General features: G+C 44.2%; 1 protein-coding gene across 1 annotated transcript in view; it reads right to left on the reverse strand.

The window, feature by feature from the left end:
- MGAT4C (MGAT4 family member C) overlaps positions 1 to 19939 on the reverse strand; it is a 1083724-nt gene that overhangs the window by 950692 nt on the left and 113093 nt on the right. The gene's annotated exons all lie outside the window — the stretch shown is intronic.

Genomic DNA, 19939 nt, shown 5'->3' on the forward strand with positions numbered 1-19939 from the left:
AGATGCAACACACACATACATACGGCCTAAACAATTACACAGTTAAATACACATATAGAAGTTTGTCCATAAAAGTAGCTGGGAATTTCTTCATGAACACATACTGAAATCACACGGTTCAGTATTTCTGTGGAACAAAACTCTCAAAATATTTTAAATTGAAGTGCGAAGAATAAGGACTAACCACAGCATTTTATCTTTATCCACTGATTTCCAGGTGCTTTCACTCATTCTGTGTTCTTTTCCCCAGACAAATTCCAACTGATTCACACTGGTGAAACGTGTCTAAGGAAAATCTCGGATTTTCTGGTTTACCTGGTAAACTTAGTATACCGATTTGACAGTAAAATCTGTTTTTTGGCTGAGTCAGAATTACCACAAACCTTATCATGAAGATCACTTGCGTTTTTGAAAGAACAAGATATAGATTGAGTTGTGAATATTGTCTATTCTTACAAATGTTAGCAATCTTCTTTAGGTCAATGACGTCCATCTATAATGTAATGTTCAGGTGCCCTCCAAGTGCAGCCTATTCATGAATCTATACCCTATACATCAGCAGCCACTGATTCCCATTTCCCATAGCCAGTAAACACATGATCAGATGACTAACATTAGGCATTAAATATTTCTGAACAATCACAATAACTTGACAACGTTCCATGTGCAGAAAAGCAGAGGATAAAAAACTACAGGGGATATATAACGTTGCATAACCTTCTCTATTCTAAATGGGTTGCTAGTTGATGCATTCAAGAGGTTGACCTTTATCCAATGTTAGATTTCTTTAATCATATCAGTCGAGGACGACACAGTGGGGAAAAAGTAACATCTGCATTACACAGAGAACAACTCATCTCCCTCTAAATGCCTGAAAAATGTGTTTCTTAAGGTTGCCATTCTCGCTGCATAGATAAGATATATATATATATATATATATATATATATATATATATATATATATATATATATATGTGTGTGTGTAAATATACATACACACACACATATATATATATATATATATATATATATATATATATATATATATATATATATATATATTCGACAGTTGCACATGTGCCTCCATAGCGTTACTGCTAACAGACAATGAATTTGTTGGAGGAATAGTACTGCATGTGTGTCAAGACATGTTTAATGTTCGCCTAAGTTGGCTGGGTAAACCCAGACATGGGTCCCTTGCTCACTTTGCCACTGGATTCAAGCTAGCCTGGCTGAAGAGGGTTGTTACCCCGAAACCGGTACCAGGATGCTTGTTTCCAGGTCAGCAAAGACCTGGTTTGGCAGTTCGGGCTGGACTGTTTCCATGAGGCACAGGTTCAAGACTGATTTGCATATAGCTGGGTCTGAACTTAGGTGGCGAAGTGAGATAAAGAACGATCTTGGATTCAACCCAGATCTGTGACTGTGAGTGAGTCTCTGAAAAGTTCATTGTCTCCTTGTGTTTGTAAAGAGATGTTTAATGGACACCAGTCAATATTTTTTTGCCAGCCATGCAACTGATCATTCAGTATGAAAAAAGGGCATACGCGTGAAACTATGTTACATGGTCAATATCCATGCACATGCCAATATCCATCAAATGCTGAATATTTTTCAGCAATCTAAGGGCCGGGTCTTTGCCAGATTTTAAGTTCAGATAAGTTGCCCTAAATAAATTGAAAATAAATTTGTCATACGAATGTCCTAAAAATCCGCTAGTTAAATTGAACATGGGCAAACCTATGATAAATAAATGGGAAGCCAATACAGAATAAAACTTTATCATTATAAAACTTTTGATCCCAAAGAGCTGTAAGGATAGTAGGTGTAACATTCTGCCAACTGTCAATAGCTAAAATATTTAAACATAGCAGTGTAGAGTCCAACTGCTCAGGTACTACACCCTATTACTGACTCCATAATATTGTGAACAAAGTATTGAGGGACAAAATATCAACAATATAAGTAGATAGACAGGTACATATAGGTTTAGCCTACTTAACTCCATATTCACACACACAAACACACACTGTAAAAATTGGGTTATTGGTTGAGTGACATGAAAGCCCCACTCAGTCAACAGCCCTAATTCTTGTCAGGTTGAACCACAAAAGTCACTAAATTAAACTGTGCGTAACTCTCTGGTACCTTGGGACAAAGCAGTCAGGCTTAACATAGAGCCAATGTGAAAAGAATTAATGCAGCATACAAACAGTAATAAAGCAAAAAACAGAGCACAAGAGAAACCCCAAACAGTTTTAATAAATAGAAACCAATTTAATAAACTAAAGGGCTCAAAACTAAAATTCAATCAGTAGAGCCAGAGATATTAATACTTTACGTTTTAGACAGAAAGAGTCACAAAAAACATAAAGCATTACACACGGTTATCTGGTTGCGCTAGACCAAAAGAAAGTAACAAGTTCAGGCCGACCGCATTTGAGCGTGGGTCGGAAACAAGGACCAGGTAGCTTGCACTAAAGAGTTACCTTCTCAAGTCTGGTACAAAGAGTTTAGTTTGTTTCGGAGAGGGCCGTACGGAGGAGGATTTCAAAGTAATGACCAGGTCTAGATTTGCATATGAACATTGATGTAGCGTGTAGAGCTAGTCATTGTTGGACCTTTGTGTGGCTTGATCATCGCAGACGGTCGTTGTTGGTGTGACGTGCAGGTCTCACATTGCTGTTGATGCAAAAAGCAGGTCCACCTGAAGCTTTGCGCTGCCAGTCATTGTGGACAGACAATTTTCAGGGTGAGAAGAGGTACTTCGTGGGCATAAGGATCCCCACTCTAGGATTTTCACCTTTTCTTGGGAAACAGTTTGCACATGCCAGCCAAGGGTCCAGGACCTGGGAGTACCTCTTGGGGATCAGGATTTACCCCATCAGAGATCAGCAACAGGGTTCAAGTGGGTCTAGGCTTTTCAGTTGGTGCTGGCCAGCTAGGCAGTTGCAGGGAGGCCTATAGAAGGTTGTTGTGTTCCTGTAACTCATACAAGAGGTCAGCCAACAGACTCTAAAATTACTCAGGGTAGCCTTGAATCATCAAAGCAAGCAAGCTCAAACTACTGTCTTCAGATAGCAAGACAGTCTTCCAGCAGCAGGTCCGTCCTTTTGGTCGCTGGGGAGCCCTTCTGAATCCTTGACAGTTCCAGGAGTGCTCTGATGAAAGATGCTAAAGGTCCTATTTCCATGCCCGGTGCCAGTCTTTGTGTGGGGGATATCCCTGTCTTGACCCACAAAACGGTTCTGATCAGTTCTTCCCCTTACCCTGGTTCTGGCTCCAAACTGTCTAGGGTGAAAAAGGAAAGGGCAGGCCTGGTGTCAGGTTCCTTTGTGTTCATTCGCATGTGCTGCAATCTGAGCCCTTTGAAGTGTAATAAGGGCAGGGATCGGCTCCTCCACAGCAATCCTGTCAGAAAAATAAATAAATCCACATTTGTAGAGCGCGAACAATCACCCGTAAGCGTCTCCAGGCCTTGGAGGCCATCGGGAAGATTAAGCAAGCTATTGCCCAGAGTCAAATGGTGCTGGGCTAATCTGCCATCGGGGATCGAACCATGATCTCCAGATTCCAGCGTCAGTCGCCCTGGCCGTGGCGCCACACCTCTCCCCTCACATCAAGGAAGACTCTCTGCCTCACATCTAGGATTCCTTTGTCTCACTATCTGGAAGCAACACGCAAAACACCAGAGGTGCAACGCTGTAAGCACTTATCTCCCTTTTTCTATGGGGACATTAATAACTGTTGGCGGAAAAATTTAGATTAGTAAAGAAGGTGATTTTATTGAGAACATTAGAATGAAATCTTATGAGCAAATCTCCACATATGCCCTTTAGCATGGCACATTTTATTAATTTTCATATAAACAGTTTGTTTCTGTTTTCAAGAATTTAACTTGGTGGATATCAGAAGCCTTGGTTAGGAAGCTGTTAAAGGTAGGCAAGGTTAATTATTCCCCTAGATTTTGGTACATAGAACTTGGCCATGATCATACCCAAGTTATTGAGGTGACCCACGCAAAATGAAAAATAAATGGAGGCACCATAGAGTGTCACCGTGGACTGGGATATCTGGCAGAAGTACTTCAGCCATGGGTTTTATTTTCCCTAGAATGGTATTTTACAACAGCTGGAAGTTGTCCTATACCCCTCTTAGACTTAATAAAATGTTTCCAATGACCACTGAGAAATGCCCCAGATATAATCAGCCAGGGGACTAGGCAGATGTGTTTTGGTCAAGCGTGATTTTGAAAGATTACTGGACACAGATCTATGCCCGGATTTCATTTAGAGTAGGTCAGCAGGTCGAACGTTCACACTTCTTGGCACATCTATGCTTTGCAGCTGAATCCCTGTATGGCAAAGAAGTTGCACAATTCATTTTTATCTCTACGATAGCAGCCTGATCGGTTATTAGCAAACATTGCTACAACCTTGAAAACTCTCTAAAAATATTCTTTAAAGTTCCCAGCAAGCAAAATGGACATCAGCTTTAGGGAACTGCATTTTGCCAGCAGTTGTGTTTTTCAGCAACTTCCACTTCAGGGAACAGTCCCACTTCGGTTCTACCCCATAGTGAATATGTTGCATAAACCCCTGCTTTATTTTTATTCGTTTGCTATTATCTTTATTTTATAATACATGGGATTTAAGTTCTCATCTTCTAATTCAATTTTTGACATTTAAAGCATTTTGTGTAATACAGTTTTGATTTAAACTCCCCTTGGGTTAGTTGTCTTGGTTTCCTAAATGTATTGTTTGTTAGGAAAAACTCAGTGTTTTCTTCTGGACATTGAGTTTTAATGCTTGTCTAGCTATAAATGGTCAACCAAAGAGCCCTACAGTAAATGTTTTTACTTAGGTTGTCTGGGCCGTGCGGTACAGCTAAGCAGGCCAGTTTCACACAGAGGAAAAAACACTTTAAACTGTGGACAGAAACTAGGGGAAGCAGGTCTCTGAGTGAATATGGCCAAGGTCATCACAAGGTTCTGCACTTCTTCAGAAAAGGCTATTTAAAGATTTGTAAAATGAAAGGAAATAATGTCCCTCTCTCCTTCAGAAAAGGTTATTTAAAGTTTAGTAAAATGAAAGGAAACCTAACTTGTTCAATAATGCTCATTTGGCATTACCACAAGGGTTGCACCGATTCCATGTTTTCCCATGACGTCATTTATAAAAAAAAAACAGAAATAGATTCTTATTGCACCTGGCAAAATCTGAAGAAGCAGCAAGAGAACCCCGCATGGGCTCTGCTTCAAGTTTGTGCCTGTGTCTTGCAAAAACTTATGACAATAGGCTAAATATGACGTCCCTCGCAGACCTTAAATCACAAAACAGGTATGTATTACATTAAAACTGACAGAAAACAACGTGGAGCTCAAAGTGGAATAATAAGTGGCCACCAATAGTTACCATTGTGCAAAGAACATTTTTGGCCCTGCACATTTGAAAATAACCATAGTCACAGCAGATTGGATTTTTCAGGACATTAAAGGATTAATTAAGAAATAAACTGTGCCACTAGAATTATGTAATTCTGCAGGGTGGTGTTTTCCAGCTAATTATGGCTTTTCTGCATTTGTCATTTAATACAGCATCTGCTGCATAATCTGCAAAGTTCAATAAAGAAAAATGTTTTTAGCACAAGTAGATCAAAAGGTAAAAACAAAAATGCACCATCTATGGTTCTGGCATTGCTTAATTTGTGAAAGGACGTGTGCGGTGCCCAAAGCTTTTCTCAAAAGTCGGGGGCAGGTGCAGTTGTCATGATTAAAACCAAGGCTCCTAGGGGCATATTTACAAAGAAATACCGGAGCGTGGAGCTGCAGCAAATTTTGTATCGCCACGCTCCACCATTTCCAAAATGCAGGGATGCGCTGCATTTACAACAATAAGGCACACCCCTGTGTTTTCCCAAGTGCTGGTGCTTAACCCGTTGTCTGCTGCCGTCGGCCAACGGTCGTCGCGAGCACTACCTTGGTAGTGCTGCGCACGTCCGTTGACCGATGCTGCCCCACCCGTTTTTCGAACGTTCAGCACTGGAGCTGAACGTTCGACGCAGCCAAAGGGTTAAAATAGCTGCCTAGCGCCAACAAAGACACTCTTGCGCCATAAACAATCAGTAAGGGTGATTTTCTACTTGCAGCACATTTAGAAGTAGCAAATTGCCATTATTTAATGATTGTTTACGTGTATGAAGATACTCCTTCCTGCACATAAACAATCATTAATTTCATTTTGCTTTTTCTATGTGTACAGAATGCAGCTCACATAGAAAAAGCAAAAACGAGGAGAAATAAAAGTATTTCTCCATGTTGCGCCATTCAAACGCCTGCTATTGCATGGTGTTACTTTTTGGCACTTCCTCAGATTCACACTTCCTTGTAAATTTGGGTCAGCATCAAATAGCAATGGGTGTTGCAGTGGAACTCCCATAGCAACACCTATTGCACATCCCTTTCATGCTGATACCTTCGTGAAACGGTATCATATTTACTAAGCAGCATTAAGCCACAAAAAGTGGCTTAACATCACTTTGTAAATATGGTGCAAAGCACTGCACCACAGGCAAAAAAGTGACATTCCGGTAGCCCAATTCCCTTGTAAATATGCCCTGTAGTCTCCCTAAACCTTTGCAATTATAAATTCTTGATTTCTCCCTTCTTGGCGGTTTTGAAGTCTTTTTTCTTCCCCTGTTTTTCCCATTGTGTGCTTTTATCTCTCTTGCATATAGTAAATATCTCACTGTGGAAAAATAAGGGTCAGTGCCCCCTTTCCCTCACCGGCTCAAAATAAATACTAAGTAAGTAAGTAATTTATTGTACAGTTAATGAAAACTCACAATATAAAACATTCGTGCATTAAAAATACATAAATCAGCCTGATCTCTCTTTATACTTTACGTTTAAAATGAGCTCTTCCAGGTAAGCTTGTTGATGTTGTACTATGGACAAGAGTCAAAATGAACACTAGGCTCTGCATAGTGGAAAAATCTCTGCAAATGATAACTGGTAACCTTTTAGGTGTTGATTGCTTTTTCCTATTGTTAAACTAGTATTAACAAGGTGAAATGCTTGCCCAGACTGTTTCTGTGTGTGTCAAAATGACAAAATAGTGAAACAATGCTGTCAGAAAATGTGTTGCATTATGTTACTTTGCGGAACAGTTCCAATTGTGTACTTCTAATGGTGACTTAGATCAAATATAGACACTGGCATCAAGGTATTAGGGTGAAGGGCTATGCCTGATAAGTATGAAATGGCAGTTTGCAAAACTATTTTAAAAAATCACAAGAAGGTAAATATAAAGTAAAAAAAGAAGAAAAATGTATGAAACGTGATTCATAATTTCCAATAAAAGTTTGTCAAAAAAGTCTGCAACCGTAATTATAACTCATCAGGGGGCATATTATCTAGAACAGGCAATAATGATCGCCTAACAAGGTCATCCGCATTTTTTTTATCGCTTCCTTTCCTGGACACATTTTGCATGTTTATCGACCTATTATTAAGAAATCGAAAACACGCTATGGTGTCCGGGAAAGGCCGCAAAATCTCCCGCTAACATGCGGTACATATTCATGCGATAGCTTGTGAGACGCGCGTAAGCGCTGCGTTAGCGGCGATTATATTTACACTAACAAGTAATCATGCCTTTAAACCCCCTCAAAACCTCATGTATGACATGATTAGTGGCACAACTAACATGGCAGGCTAAAAACAGTTAAAAATGTATGTTTAACAGTAATGTTAACATTAATGTAATGACACATGGCGGATGGTGTGATATAATGTTTTACTGCTATGTACCCCCTTACAACACAACAACACCACCGTACATAGTAAGGGGCTAATATTACAGCATGATCGCTACCTCTTTGGTGTCTCTGGCTCCTCAGATGGGGATCTTGACTAGTCTCTCCTATGTACCTCCATGCATCACCATCTTTACTCTGGTTTTTAGCAGGTGTTAAAATCCTGCGTTCTTTGGGGTCGAGCGCGTTTTTTTTTAGCGCGGGTCATTTTTGATAATACTGCGATGTACTTTTTGCAACTTTTACAGTGAAATTTAGGTCAGTAACGCCCACCTTGCATTTCATTTGCGATAAATATCCCTGGCATGCAAGGTAAAAAAAAAAGAGCCAGCTAACGCCGGAAAGCTTGCGCTAACGCATGTTAGCGCAGGCTTGCTAATAGGGCGACAAAAATATCGCCGCTTTATCGGCAAAAAGTGCCGCCAAAGTGGCGATAATGCCCTTGATAATATGCCCCCAAGTCCCTACATAACTTCGCATGGCCCAAGGAAGGCTCTTTCATAGGGTGCTATTTTCCAAGCTCTGCCTGTTTATCTGTTGAATAGTATTATTTACCTGTCAGTGCTCCTGATTAATCTTATTCCTCCAAATGTGCCTTCACCCGCATTCGTCGAGCTCACTTTCTTCGCATTTGTCATTAATAAACTTCTGATGCAATGAAAAAGGATGCCATGTGATACTTTTAGACTGTTTCTGCACTGATCTGTGCAAAAAGTCACTTCCAGAATAAGATCAGCCATGCTGATAAAACTTTGGTTTAATGCTCTCCAGCGGAAGCACACAACAGCTTGTACCTGATGTGCTTCCCGCCTCTGAAAGCAACGGGAGGTCCAATAATAGTTATTTGTGCGCTGCTTTTGCCCACGACTGCCTGATGCCCTGAAGAGGTGTCTCACGAGAAGCTGCACAGCTTGGCGGTTGTTTTTCATACTCGAGTCGCTTTGCAATGTCACAAAAGGGAGTTTTAACTGAACTAGCTTCAAACGTCTCGTGTTGCACACAGAGCATGAACAGCGCTACCTGTAATGGTTATGTTAAGTGTTCTCCTGAGTACAACTGACCCACAGCATTGTGCTTGCTGTTCGCTTTTGTGAATTTTATTGAAGGCCGCATCAACCGAAGAATGGTGGTGGATTTAAATGCTTAATTTGTGAAACAGTGAGTGCCGCGGCCCATACCTTGCTCAGAAGTCCACAGCTAGCCCCATGGAGGGTCGGCATACCGTATATCAAGGATGAATTGTTTCGAGTCCACCTCATGCCTCTTTAATCCACCACCAGATAGCCTATTTATGTCACTCTTGCAGATTCTTTTTTTTCCCTCTGCTATCTCCCTTTACCACTGTTTTTCTGTCTTTCACTTCCTCTTTCTTGCCCCCTTTTGTGATTTTCTCTCTCTTGCTCTGGATCAAAGTGTGTTGATTTAAAATACCTACCAGCCTACAAAAATGAGGACTTGTGGTCCAGCCACAGCCATAATGTATCCCTTCACATTCTCACTACTTAGCTCAGACCACAATCCACCAGCCGCTTAACCGTTTCTATCATTTTTCTCTCAGACCCCCGGGTTATTACAGTCCTGATGAGACACTTGTATTCCTCTATGGGTCAATACACCCTCAACACATGTACAGAGACAGGCTGTTTTCTATCATTGTGACACACTGATTAATCCCCTGTGCCCTTGACTATATTGAATATAATTAGCTGTCTTTAGTGGGGAAAAAAACAATATACCGTTTATGCTCACATTAGCTTTTCACTGTGTTTTCCTTGGTTCGGTTTTGGTTTTCCTTACACTTGGGGACTATTTCTTTCTCTTTTTTCATTTTTTTTTAAAAAAGAAACTCCTTATCACTCACAAAGTGTTTTTTGATGAATACCTTGAAATTGCATGAACTGTTTTTCAAATAAAACTTTGTTGGCTGAATCAAAGTAACCTAGAAAATACTGGCTGTTGTTTTATGTGTTCTATTTATTAACAAAATATCAATGTTGATTGAACTAAGAATTTTGACGTAAAGATTAATTCCGCACAGATATGTCTGTGTTTCTATGAATTGTTCTCTGAAATTAGTTCAATGTGAAAACTTGTTCCAAGGATCACCTACCTGCAACCACCTACTCGAATTAAGCATTGGTAGATTTCCAACTAACAAACAAACATAAAATATTTCTGGAAAGGGTTTCCATGTCTCTGTCACTGTCAAGCACTGTAAGTAACTTTTTTATGATACTCATTTTGCTGACTTCAGAAGTATGGAATGGGGGGATACAAACTTGTGACTTGCAGATCTGGCATTTAACTGGCTGATCCACCCTGCCTTCGGTAACAATGGAACAAGACTGATGTGTCACACTGGTATGATTAATGAATTTAGGCACAAAGGTTATTTTTATGGCATGTATAAGAATGACTCTGGTTTATATAAAGGACCAGAAGCAGCAGTACCGTGCAAACAATAGAAGAGATCTTACGAACAGCAGATCAGCTTCTGTTGCTTTCAAAGCGGAAACGAAAAGAAAATAGGAATAATAACAGCCCGACACTCTCATAAGTCCATCCATTTAATGTATAAATTGCTGTTTTGTGCGGCGATAAGTCAGAAGGCATTTTGAACACGTATTTTGTATATAACAAAATATTTAAATATAATTTTTTATAATCCTGGAAATAATTTTGCCCTAAGAAAGGTTGTACCGACTTTAACGATACAGACACATTTTTTATATTGGAATTGTTTTTCCCCACAAAATGTTTAAAGAGCACTGAGGTCACATAGCATTGTAGTGATCATAGCAACAAGAGCTGTAGTACTAGTACACATTAATTACACTGTAGTACTAATACACAATGTTGCTGGACTAAGGTGATATCAGGAATGGGAATGTCTTTGAATGATGAATGATCATGTGATAAGAGTTGACAAAGCTCTGGAAATATCTTAACAAATGATAAAACTATTTAGTAGGGTGTGACTTTAGGTGTTCTGCAAATAGCTCACATTTTAATACAATCTATAACATTAGGTTGTCTACTCTTCAAAAGAGAAACATAGTTACTGATGGTCATTTAATGACATAAGTAGGCAACTGGGTCAAATGTAGAAATAATTAGTAACAGATGAATATTGCTGTTTTGTTCAATCAATCAATCAATTAGAGTACTTGTAGAGTGCACTACTTACCCGTGAGGGTCTCAAGGCGCTGAGGGGAGGGGGTGCTGCTACTGCTCGAAGAGCCAGGTCTTGAGGAGTCTTCTGAAGGCGAGTAGGTCTTGGGTCTGCCGTATGTGAGTAGGGAGGGTGTTCCAGGTCTTGGTGGCGAGGTAGGAGAAGGATCTGCCGCCGGAGGTCGTTCGTTGGATGCGGGGGACAGCGGCGAGGGCAAGGCTGGCAGAGCGGAGCTGGCGGGTGGGGGTGGAGAAGTTGAGTCTGCTGTTCAGGTAGACTGGTCCGGCGTTGTGGAGTGCTTTGTGTGCGTGGGTGAGGAGCTTGAACGTGATCCTCTTGTCGACGGGGAGCCAGTGTAGGTCTCTCAGGTGGGGGGTGATGTGGCTGTTGCGGGGCACATTGATGATCAGTCGGGCGGAGGCGTTTTGGATGCGTTGTAGTCGTCATAGTTGTTTGGCTGGGATTCCTGCGTAGAGTGCGTTGCCGTAGTCCAGTCTGCTACTGACGAGGGCCTGTGTCACCATTCTTTTTGTTTCAGTCGGGATCCACTCGTAGATCCTGCGGAGCATGCGGAGTGTATTGTAGCAGGAGGAGGAGACGGCGTTGTCCTGCTTAGACATGGAGAGGGAGGAGTCGAGGATGAATCCTAGGTTGCGTGCATGGTCGGTGGGTGTTGGTCCTGTTCCCAGTGTGGTCGGCCACCAGGAGTCATCCCAGGCTGAGGGGGTGGGTCCGAGGATGAGTACCTCCGTCTTGTTCGAGTTCAGCTTCAGATGGCTGCTCCTCATCCAGTCGGTGACAGCCTTCATTCCCTCATGGAGGTTGGTTTTGGCAGTGTGTGGGTCCTTGGTGGGGGAGAGGATGAGCTGGGTGTCTTCGGCGTAGGAGATGATATTGAGGTCGTGCTGGTGGGCCACTTGTGCGAGGGGGGTCATGTACGTTGAACAGCGTCGGGCTGAGGGATGAGCCCTGGGGGATGCCGCAGATGATGTTGGTGGCTTTGGATCGGAAGGGTGGGAGGTGGACGCTCTGGGTTCTGCTGGAGAGGAAGGACGTGGTCCAGTCAAGGGCCTTCTCCTGGATTCCGGTTTCTAGGAGGCGTGTCTTTAGAGTGCGATGGCAGACCGTGTCGAAGGTGGCCGACAGGTCCAGGAGGATGAGGGCTGATGTTTCGCCGTTGTCTAGTTGGCGCCTGATGTAGTCTGTGGCGGCGATGAGGGCTGTCTCGGTGCTGTGGTTTCGTCTGAATCCGGACTGGGACGGGTCCAGGATGTTGTTGTCTTCCAGGTGGATTGGCCAATTGCCTGTTGACGATTTTCTCGATGACCTTTGCCGGGAACGGGAGCAGGGAGATGGGCTTGAAGTTCTTAAGGTCCTTGGAGCCCGCCTTGGGCTTCTTGAGGAGGGCGTTGATTTTGGCGTGCTTCCAGCTTTCCAGGAAAGTTGCTGTTTCGAAGGAGATAATGATGAACTTCGGTAGTTGGGGTGCGATGGCTGCATCTGCTTTGTTGAATATGTGGTGTGGGCACGGGTCTGACAGAGATCCTGAGTGGATGGAGTTCATGACCTTGCGTGTCTCGTCTTCGTTGACGTTGGACCAGGAGGTCAGGTGGATGGCGCTGGTGGTGTTCACAGGAGAGGTGGAGTCTGGCTTAGTAGGGGCGGTCGTGGTGTTGAAGCTGTCGTGGATGTCAGTGATCTTGCGGCGGAAGAGGCTGGCTAGTGAGTCGCACAGTTCTTGTGAGGGCGGGATGTCGTTGGCATTGGCGCTGGGGTTGGAGAGTTCCTTTATGATGCTGAAGAGCTATTTGCTGTTGTGTGCGTTGTTATCCAAGCGGTCTTTGAAGGAGGATCTCTTGGCTAATCTGATGAGGTGGTGATGTCTGCGGGTATCCTGCTTGTGGGCTGCGTGGTTGTCTGGTGTGCGTTTGTGGATCCATATTTTCTCCAGTTTCCGGCATGCACGTTTGGAGGTCTGGAGCTCGTCGGTGAACCAGGTGGCTCTCTTGCTGGCGTGGCTTTGGGCGGGTTTCTTGAGCCAGGCGAGGGTGTTGGCGCAGTTATCAATCCACTGTCTGAAGTTGCAGGCTGCGGCGTCTGGGTCGGTGGGGTCGGTGGGTGGGTTCTGGGCGAGGGTGGTGTTCAGCTGGTCTTCGTTGACTTTGCTCCAGCAGCGGCGAGGCAGCTGTTAGGTGCGGTGGTGCGTGGTTGGTTTCTTGAAGGTGAAATGGATGCAGCATTGGTCGATCCAGTGGAGTTCGGTGGTGTGGTTGAAGGCGACGTGAGTGCCTGTGGAGAAGACGGGGTCCAGCGTGTGGCCGGCGTCGTGGGTGGGTGTGGTTACTAGTTGTCTGAGGCCGAGGTTGGCGATGTTGTCGATCAGGGTGGCGGAGTTGGCGTTGTTGTTGTTCTCGAGGTGGAAGTTCAGGTCCCCGAGTAGGATGTAGTCCTTAGAGGCGAGTGTGTGGGTGCTGGCGAGGTCGGCGATGGAGTCGCTGAACTGAGCCCAAGTTCCTGGGGGTCTGCACATGAGTGTTCCTCTGAGGGTGGTGTTGGGGTCGGTGAGGATCCGGAAGTGCAGGTGTTCGGCGGTGCTGAGGATGGCGTCTGCATGGGTGGCGACCTTGAGGGTGGACTTGTGGATGATGGCTATTCCTCCTCCGATTCCGTTGGTGCGATCCCTGCGAGTGATCTTGTAGCCATCCGGGATGGCTATGGGGATGTCAGGCGCCGAGGAGTCGTTCCACCATGTCTCCGTCAGGAAGGCCACGTCTGTGGCGGAGGTGTCGAGCAGATCCCAGAGCTCGATGGCGTGTTTGCGTGCAGAGTGGGTGTTGAGGAGTATGCGGCGGAGGTGGTTGGGTCCAGTCGCAGGTGAAGTTTCAGGTGCGGAAGGAGAAGGGTCCGTGGGTCCATTTCAGGGCGGCCTGGAAGCAGGTGTCGTTTTGGCCGGCGTGCGTCATAGTGGAGTCTGGTGTCGTGGCATTCGCGGGGTTTAGGTGTTCTGGCGCTGGGCGTGGTCCAGGCGCGGACGGGCACAGATGGGCTTGCCTTAGGTGCACCTTCAGCGAGTGGGCAGGGGGCGGGTCCACGGGGGGCACAGTGGCGGGTAGACAATGGGACTGAAGGCAAAATGGGGCACAGGGGGGGAGAAAACCGAGTGGCAGAGGAGAACGGGGCAAAACGAGGGGGAGACAGTGGCACAGAAGTGAAGGGGCGGAAGACACTATCAGCGGCAGAGCAGCGGCAGCAGGACACAGTGGGAGCTGCGTGGAGGGGGAGCGACCTACCAGGAGGGTCAGGGGTCACTCACCTCCCTGCGCAGCGTCTGGCATTTATGGGGAGGTGGGAGGGAGGAGCAGCTGAGAGGCAGGAACAGCGAGTGGGCAGGGGCGGGGCCTCAGGGGGCACAGCAGCGGGGAGACAATGGAACCTAAGGCAAAATGGGGCAGGGGGGAAGAAAACCGAGTGGCAGAGGAGAAAAACAGGGAAAAACGAGGGGGAGACAGGGGCACAGAGGCGAAGGGGGGGAGGACACTACCAGCGGCAGAGCAGCAGCAGCAGGGCACAGTCAGAGCTGCGTGGAGGGGGAGCGACCTACCAGTATGGTCAGGGGTCGCTCACCTCACTGTGCAGCGTCCGGCATTTATGAGGAGGTGGGAGGGAGGAGCAGCTGGGGGCACAGGGGGGCGGGGAAAACCGAGTGGCAGGGGAGAAAAATGGGGCAAAATGAGGGGGAGACAGTGGCACAGAAGCGAAGGGGCGGAGGGGCCGCAGGGGGCACAGCAGCGGGGAGACAATGGGACCGAAGACAAAATGGGGTACAGGGGGGGGGGAGAAATCTGAGTGGCAGAGGAGAGAAACTGGGCAAAACGAGGGGGAGACAGTGCCACAGAAATGATGGGGCATCCGTCTTTTGTTAAGAATGGATGGGGTGCAGGTTCCTTCTAAAAGGTAGGGTTAACCAGCATGTACAATAATGGCAATGGGGAATAGGCTCTGAGGCCGGTGTTTGGAGAAACACTGACCTGCCATCTTTCATGGGTCTTGAGAGGCCTGTAGAAGTGGGAGGGTGATAATGTCAAAACTGCTGCCTCCCCTACCCATCAACATCTGTCTCAGTTTTCTGCAGTCCTGAAGGAGGTGAACAAATGGCAGGGGATGGCCAGGGCCAAGCTGGGAAACCAAAAGAGGCCCTGGCAAGAATGCTCAGAACAAGCAACTACCTTCCTCTTTTCACTCTATCTCTTTCAATCCATCTTTACTCTCACTATCCTTCTCCCTCCTCTCCTTTTCAAATCTATTTACCTCCAACTCCTTTCCTTTCCTCTTTTTCTCTCTCTTTAAGCATACCGGCTAACCTGGGGAGGTGTGGAAAGTAGCAGAGACACCTGCATCAACCCTGTGCTATTGAAAGTGGCCTCCAATGCCCCTAACCCACTATTAAAATGCTTTATGGAATACAAGGCCAGTGCAGCTCTAGGGATGGCTTTCACTACAAACTAGTGCCCCCTCTTTCAGTCACAGATCCTACTGGGATTTCAAACTATGCAGACAGCAGCTTAATAAGCACTCACTGTCAAAATGACACCAGGTCAGTCAATGGCCTTGAATTTGGAGGAAAGCCCAGAATGAGGTGGGAGAAGGTGGCAGGACAATATATATTTTATTTTGGGCATCTTTAGAAGAAAATGACATGCCAGCTCAGTGAGTTAAATGTTTAACAATGAATTCTGTGTACCATGTTAAGGACAAGGGTTTGATTCCAGCAAGTTTAACTTATGAGTCTATCCTAGTGAGAGTATTACATTGGGTATTAGTAACACACGTTATTTAGAGCAAAAGTGCTATTCAGTAATTAGTTATTTAAAAACTAATATAGGAAGGAAAGCCAGAGTAAAGTAAAGGAAACGAAATGAAAAGAAACAGAAATCTGGTGAGGGGCTGGAATCAGGATGATGTTTTTTTCTGCATGGTATTGTACACCTCCTTACTCTCTTCGCAGCTGGACAATAGGAGCGCCTTACAGTGGAGCCCATACGGGGATACAACCAGAATGTAAAATTGAAGATGAGGTAGGGAGTTCTCCACCTTGAGAGACAACCTGATAATTTATACAATTGTCTACCATGACACCTTTAAGTAGAAAAGAACTCCTTTAATGCTAGCTACTTATCTATGCAACTGTATAGTTAGAGAATCCCTAGTTAATAAGTACACACTGCACAGAAGTGGCTAAACTGACACTAATAAGTGGGTGAACAAGAGGCATGGCCAGAATAAGACGTGAAGCAAAAACAACAGAGGTGTAATCAATGAGAGATGCACGTCTAAAAAGGATAATGGGTGTGGCATATATATATATATATATATATCAAAGGACAAAGAAGGACATAAAAAGCATTTGTAAAGCCAACTTCATGGTAATGCATTACTATAATTGTGGTTGGAAGTGTAATGATATGGATACATATTGACTTTAATTGGAGGAATGTCTGACATTGGAGAAGAAACATTTGGATCTGCAGAGTTCTAAAATGTATCAGGAGTTAGACATTTTGGATTGGAGGAATGATGAATTTTATAACAAATCCGATCTAATGGATGAGCCATTGTGAATACAGCTGATATCTGCATGGTCAGACATTTGCTTTTTGTGGTTTGAGGAATACAGCAACTATGGTGTCTGGATACGTGGAGGGAGATGGAGACTATAGGCCCCAAAGGTCAATGACAGAACAACATTAAATGTTATTGAGGCTGAGGGCTAAAACACCTTGTGGGTGCGAACTCAATGATGTCCAATAGAAGATGATTTTAATAGTTTACAACAGCAGCCAACAATACACTATTCAGAAGGAGTTAGGATTAATGAGCTGGATAGAATGCATATTTAGAAATGCTTCTCAAGGTATCTTTGCATGGTGAGATTCACTGCGTATTGTGATTCTTTTATACCCCAGGATTGGTTAGTCTATCACTTTGTCACACCCAATCCATCCAAGACAGAGTTTCTATTATGTCCTTCCCTCACTCTGCTTTATTTCTAAATGTTCCCACTTTGTATATTTTCTGTAAAGTGCAACACATATACAAAGTAGGGGACGTTTTCAGGGTTTTAAAATTGCTCCACAGTTAAGCCTGCCTTGAGGAGGCTTATGTTTTGGTGCAAACAATTGTCACCCAATGTTAGTAGATAGGGATTTGCTCAAAACCTGTGATTGGTTGCATGAGAAAATCCATGTTCCACACATGTAACGCTATGCACTACTTTGACCTACTTTGGCCAGCTTTCCTGTGCAAATCCTGAGTTCCATTGGAAAATAAATACCACCATAACACCTTGCACCGGGTTTCTTACAAAAGTAACAGAAACCGACCTGAAAGTGTTAGTAAATCTAGGGTTACTCGATCAAAAATAGAAGAAACCAATAAACCATAATGAGGTACGGTAGGATTTATTTGCCATACAAATATACAGACACGACTGCACGTGTCCTTTTTCCAAGGTTAAATTGAAATTAAGTAAGGTGCATTTCTTCGGCCCTTCAAAGCACCACTTTGTCAAGTTGCAGTGTTCAACAATACCGAGTTTAGCAGTTTTAAAAGGAAGATCATCTTAATTTGAATTTGAATTTAAAAGAATGTATAAAGCGCGCGTCTACCAAGCGGTTTCTTGGCGCTGGGGGGAAACTGAAAAGCCAATGGGGGGGGGGGGCACATAGGACTAGGATGGGAAGGCTTGTAGATAAGACCATCGCCATTAGAATTTGATATTTGATATTTGTGGGGTATTTATAGAGCGCAGCGTTCGCTCCGAAGGGAGCATCTTGGCGCTTAAGATCCAGTTTTAAGGCAGAAAAAGAAAAAAATCGGGAGATTTTCCGAATGGTGCGGAGGGTAAGAAAACAGGAGGAAACTACAGAGCTGATCTGGGAATGAAGTGTGAGGTGTTGATCTACAGTGATCCCAAGTGTTTTAACAGAGGACGACGGTGAAGGGTAGAGCCCAGGGAGGGGGGCCAGAAAGTGGGGGACCAGTTACTCTGAGTGCCACCGGTAAGGACTAGCTCTGTCTTATCCGGGTTTAATTTCAGATGGTTGAAGTTCATCCAGTCCCTGATAAACAACATGACAGATTGAAAATTATGAACAGTAGCTAAGGAATGAGAGAGATTGAAAATGAGCTGGAGGTCATCGGCATAGTTATACACTGTGACCGCCAACTCCTGAAGTGCAGAAATAAGGGGGAAAATGTACAGATTAAACAATAAGGGGGAAAGGGACGATCCATGAGGGACACCGCACTGCACCTTGCACGGAGAGGCAGAAAAATCGGCAAGGTGGACGGCCTGGGTGCGATCACTCAAGAAGGAGCTGAGCCAAGCCAACACCGGGCCCCCTATGCCCGCCGCCCTGACACGGGAGAGAAGAATAGAATGGTCAACCGTGTCAAAGGTGGCGGACAGATCTAAAACAATGAGGGCTTGAGGGGTGTTGGAGTCCAGCCCCTCCCTGAGTTCGTCTATGACAGAGACGTCCACCTTCTCGGTGGAGTGCCGAGGGCAGAAATCCGCCTGGCACGGTGCGAGGAAGCCGCTGTCTTCCACGAAGGAGCTAAACACCTTGGTGACGAAGGACTCAAGGGCCTTACCCGAAAAGGGAAGGAGGGAGATAGGGCGATAGTTTGAAGGGGAAGAGGGATCAGCACCAGGCTTTTTTAGGATGGGAATAATGGTGGCCGCTTTATAGGGGGCGGGAACAATGCCCAGTCTTAGCAAAAAATCCAAAATTAAATGATATTTAGTTTGCTGTTAATATGTCAGTTTCCCGCACCATTCGTCCCTTAATATAGGACACGTGCAGTTTAGCTAAATTTGAATTCTTCTCTGCAGCCGTCTGTTCATACCTACCTCTTTTATGTTCTATCAGGAAGACGCTGATTCTCACTTTGACTATCTAAGCGAAACATTTCCTACCTTCTGACAATTATTTCGCTGAAGGAGGAAAATAATGTGCTCGCGCTTTAGAGGTGATTGGTGCAAACCTATGCATCAGCACTAATTAACTGTGTTTTAATATAACTGTGCTTTAATGTAATCAGTCTGACTGCCTACTCGCTGCACTATATCACACAAATTACTTTTAAATGTGTTCACGGAAACTGCTCGTATTATTCCTGTCGGATACAAATGCCATATCTTAAATGTTTTCATTGTAAATAATTATTCACGTGAAAGGGAGAAGAAACCCACTACTTTGCGCTGCCAGCAGATGTCTGTTCTCTATTTCTAAGGACTGGAACAATTTTAAAGGCATCGGATATTTCTACGTGGGGCTTTGCAATTCATCATCCTCCTGTGTCATGTATAGCTCGTTATCATATAGAAGGTGAGCAGCTGCATGTAGAGCTGTACAGACTGAAGCAGGGGCGAGGAAAATTCTATTTGGTTTATATTATGAGAAGGCCTATGCGAAATGCTCATTATTCAGTCAAATTTTGCACATTTTGCGTTACGTAATTTCACCTAATTTTCGGTCACCACAGAATGTTTTGGGCAAATGAAAGTCTCGCTCGAAAGATATTTTCTGCTAGAACCGAGTATTGCTCTTTTCTCATGTGACTTTATACATAGGATATTCCCTCGCATTACATTTTAACTCGAGATAATGGCAACCAACATCTAATATAATTGATCACAATTTTTCTAAATTTTGAAATTAAATGAAAAAATATACAATTTTGCACACGGCCCCCTGTAAGAATGTGGGTCCATGTCACCAGATTACCACAGGCCTTTGGCCGAGATTAAAATCATGAAAAAATGAAATTGAATAACTAGTCAGCTGCAATAAATGAGGTTAGATAAGGAAGGATGAAAAACTGTTCTGTAGGGCCGGTTAAAAAAAAAGTACATTTACGTTTGAAGATTTACACCTATGTGTTGAGTGA

This window comes from Lissotriton vulgaris, chromosome 1_1 (assembly GCF_964263255.1).
Source record: "Lissotriton vulgaris chromosome 1_1, aLisVul1.2, whole genome shotgun sequence".
NCBI classification, from domain to species: Eukaryota; Metazoa; Chordata; class Amphibia; order Caudata; family Salamandridae; genus Lissotriton; species Lissotriton vulgaris.